We start from the raw sequence: 4,887 nt of genomic DNA, 5'->3' as shown, positions 1-4,887 counted from the left end.
ACATTTTTATTCCACTGAAAAATTTCTAAAATTTTTAGTGACTCAAAATAAAAGTGAACCAAACTCAAAAAGATCGACAGCAACTACTCCTGCAAGTTCCTAGAGGCTATATCATTCATCAAAACTACTTTGGACCATATAAATTTGACATGCAAGCTCAAGAACAGGGTCACCAAGGCAGCAGAAATTTGCAATAAATAAAACACTAGATCAAAAACTAATTGGACCATTGGAGGAGTCACATACCGAAGAACAATCCCCCAAAGCAGTTTTGTGAATGGAGCTTTGAGTAAGGAGATCTAAAATGGCAGCAAAATGAGGAAGAACACGGGTTTGAGCTATGGAGTGATTTTTTCTGGAGGAAGGAGTGGATGGGTGATCGAATAAGTGGATGGGGCACGTGGGGCCCACAAGGATAGTGGGCGCACCCCCACCCTTGTGGCCAGTTGGTGAGGCCCCCTGGTGTGTTCTTAGCACCAGAAATTCTAAAATATTATATAAAAATCATACTAAATTTCAGGGCATTTGGAGAACTTCTATTTTCGGGACATTTTTTATTTCACGAATAATTCAGAAATCAGACAGAAAATACTATTTTTGCTTTATTTAAACTAAATAACAGAAAGTAAAAGATGGGTACAGAGAGATGTGCCTTCTAAATTCATCCACCTCATGCCCATCAAAAGGAATCCATTAACAAGGTTGATCAAGTCTTATTAACAAACTTCTTCCGAATGACATGAAACCGGAGAACTTTCGAATAACACTAGGTTACCTCAACGGGGATAAGCATGTCCCCAACAATAAGGATATCATATTTCTTTTTAATAGTAGGAAGAGGAAATTAAGAACTTCCGATAGTAATAGTTGAAACTTTGCCGATAGAATTGATACTATGAACTTGAGGTTGTTTCTTTGGGAAGTGTACCATATGCTCATTATCATTAACATGAAAAGTGACATTCCCTTTGTTGCAATCAATAACAGCCCATGCAGTATGCAAAAAGGGTCTACCAAGGATGATCGACATACTATCGTCCTCAGGAATATCAAGAATAACAAAGTCTGTTAAGATAGTAATGTTTGCAACTACAACAAGCACATCCTCACAAATACCGATGGGTATAGCAGTTGATTTATCAGCCATTTGCAAAGAGATTTTAGTAGGTGTCAACTTATTCAAATCAAGTCTACGATACAAAGAGAGAGGCATAACACTAACACTGGCTCGAAGATCACATCAAGCAATTTTAACGTAGTTTCTTTTAATGGAGCATGGTATATTTGGTACCCCTGGATCCCGAAGTTTCTTTGGTATTCCACCCTTAAAAGTATAATTAGCAAGCATGATGGAAATTTCAGCTTCCGGTATCTTTCTTTTATTTGTAACAATTTCTTTCATGTACTTAGCATAAGGAGGCATTTTAAGCATATCAGTCAAACACATACGCAAAAAAATAGGTCTAATCATCCCAGCAAAGCTCTCAAAATCCACACCATCCTTTTCCTTGGAAAGGGCATGGGTTTCTGAACCCATGGTTCTCTTTCTTTACCATGTTTTCTAGCAACAAAATCTCTCTTATCATAATGTTGATTCTTTGATTGTGGGCTATCAAGATCAACAGCAGGCTCAATCTCTATGTCATTATCATTACTGGGTTGAGCATCAACATGAACATCATCATTAACATTATCACTAGGTTCATGTTCATTACCAGATTGTGTCTTAGCATCAAAAATAGAAATATCATTGGGATTCTCACGTGTATCTAAAACAGGTTCACTAGAAGCATGCAAAGCCCTATTAGTTTTCTTTTTCTTTTTATTAGAAGGACTAGGTGCATTAGTATTAATTCTATGAGAATCTTGCTCAATTCTCTTAGGATGGCCTTCAGGATACAAAAGTTCCTGGGTCAGCTTACCACATCTAGTCATAACCCTAACAACATTATCATTATTCTTATTATTCAACTCATTAAGCAAATCATCCTGAGCTTTAAGTACTTGTTCTACTTGAGTTGTAACCATGGAAGCATGTTTACTAATAAGCTTAAGATCATTAACGGTTCTACTCATATAATAGCCCAAGTGGTTAAGCATGTAAGCATTACATTTCAATTGTCTACTAACATAAGCATTGAAATTTTCTTGTTTAACAATAAAATTATCAAACTCATCCAAGCATTGACTAGAAGACTTATTATGAGGGATATCACCTTCATCAAATCTATGGAGAGAATTTACCTCTACTACCTGTGTCGGGTTATCAAGACCATGTATTTCTTCAATAGGCAGTAATTTTTTAATATCTTCAGCTTTAATACCCTTTTCTTGCATAGATTTATTTGCCTCTTGCATGTCTTCAGGACTGAGAAATAGAATACCCCTTTTCTTCAGAGTTGGCTTAGGATTTGGTTCAAGAAGTGTCCAATCATTATCATTACTCAATATATTATTCAATAGTAACTCAGCTTGCTCAATAGTTCTTTCCTTGAAAACACAACCAGCACAACTATCCAGGTGGTCTCTGGAAGCATCGGTTAGTCCATTATAAAATATATCAAGTATTTCATTTTTCTTGAGAGGATGATCAGGCAAAGCATTAAGTAATTGGAGAAGCCTCCCCCAAGCTTGTGGGAGACTCTCTTCTTCAATTCGTTAAAAATAAATATTTCCCTTAGGGCAGCTTGTTTGTTATGAGTGGAGAAATATTTTGCAGAGCAGTAGTAAATCATATCCCGGGGACTACGCACACAACCAGGAGCAAGCGAATTAAACCATGACTTAGCATCAACCTTTAATGAGAAAGGAAACAGTTTGAGAATATAGTAATAGCGATTTTTTTCCTCATGAGAAAATAGGGCGGCTATATCATTCAATTTAGTAAGATGTGTCGCAACGGTTTCAGATTCATAACCATAGAAAGGATCGGATTCAACCAAAGTAATTAACTCAGGATCGATAGAGAATTCATAATCCTTATCAGTAACAAAGATAGGTGAAGTAGCAAAATTGGGATCATATTTCATTCTAGCATCCAAAGATTTTTCTTTTTTGCTTATCTAACAATTTCTTAAGATCCTCTTTATCATTGCAAGCAAAGAAGTCTCTAGCAGTTTCTTCATCCATAACATAACCCTCAGGTACAACAGGCAATTCATATCTAGGGGAGAATCATAATCTTCATCATCAGTTTCAGTAACTTCATTCTCTCTAACCCTACCAAGTTGTTCATCAAGAAACTCACCTAGTGGCACAATATTATCAAGCAAAAAAGTAGTTTCATCATAAGCATCATGCATAGCAGAAGTGGCATCATCAATAACATGCGAAATATCAGAATCAATAGCAGGAGTAGGCGTCACAAGTTTACTCAAAATAGAAGGAGAATCAAGCGTAGAGCTAGATGGCAGTTCCTTACCTCGCCTCGTAGTTGAGGGGTAGATCTTGGTTTTGTTATCTTTCAGATTCCTCATAGTGATCAACAGATATAAATCCCAAGTGACTCAGAGAATAGAGCTATGCTCCCCGGCAACAACCCCAGAAAAAGGTCTTGATAACCCACAAGTATAGGGGATCGCAACAGTTTTCGAGGGTAGAGTATTCAACCCAAATTTATTGATTCGACACAAGGGGAGCCAAAGAATATTCTCAAGTATTAGCAATTGAGTTGTCAATTCAACTGCACCTGAAAGATTTAATATCTGCAGCAAAATATTTACTAGCAAAGTAGTATGGAAGTAACGGTAATAGTGGCAGAAGTAACAGTAGTAGTTTTGTAGCAAGCGTAACAGTGGCAACGAAAAAGTAACGAAGCAAAGATCAATATGAAATGAAATCTTAGGCAATGGATCGATGATGGATACTTATGTCTAATGGCATTCACCATGCAACAGTTATAACATAGGGTGACACAGAACTAACTCCAATTCATCAATATAATGTAGGCATGTATTCCGAATATAGTTGTACATGCTTATGGAAAATAACTTGCATGACATCTTTTGTCCTACCCTCCTGTGCCAGCGGGGTCCTATTGGAAACTAAGGGATATTAAGGCCTCCTTTTAATAGAGTACCGGACCAAAGCATTAGCACTTAGTGAACACATGAACTCCTCAAACTACGGTCATCACCGGGAAGTGTCCCGACTATTGTCACTCCGGGGTTGCCGGATCATAACACGTAGTAGGTGACTATAACTTGCAATATTGGACCAAGAACAGAAATATATTCATGAAAACATAATAGGTTAAGATTTGAAATCATGGCACTCGGCCCTAGTGACAAGCATTAGGCATAGCAAAGTCATAGCAACATCAATCTTAGAACATAATGGATACTAGGGATCAAACCCTAACAAAACTAACTCGATTACATGGTAAATCTCATCCAACCCATCACCATCCAGCAAGCCTATGATGGAATTACTCACGCATGGCGGTGAGCATCATGAAATTGGTGATGGAGGATGGTTGTTGATGATGATGATGGCGACGGATTCCCCTCTCTGGAGCCCAAAACGGACTCTAGATCTGCCCTCCCGAGGAAGAACAGGGCTTGGCGGCGGCTCTGTATCATAAAACGTGATGAATCCTTCTCTCTGATTTTTTTTCTCCCCGAACATGAATATATGGAGTTGAAGTTGAGGTCGGTGGAGGTCCAGGGGGCCCACAAGGACGGAGGGCGCGCCCCCCACACTTGTGGCCACGGTGTGGGGCCCCTTCAATTGATTCTTTCACCAATATTTTTTATTAATTCCAAAAATGATCTCCGTGAATTTCCAGGTCATTCCGAGAACTTTTATTTCTGCACAAAAATAACACCATGGCAATTCTGCTGAAAACAACGTCAGTCCGGGTTAGTTCCATTCAAATCATGCAAGTTA

Source organism: Triticum urartu, chromosome 5A, assembly GCF_056163025.1.
Source record: "Triticum urartu cultivar PI428250 chromosome 5A, HENAU_Tu73, whole genome shotgun sequence".
Lineage (NCBI taxonomy): Eukaryota > Viridiplantae > Streptophyta > Magnoliopsida > Poales > Poaceae > Triticum > Triticum urartu.
Note: the sequence above shows the minus strand (reverse complement) of the source record.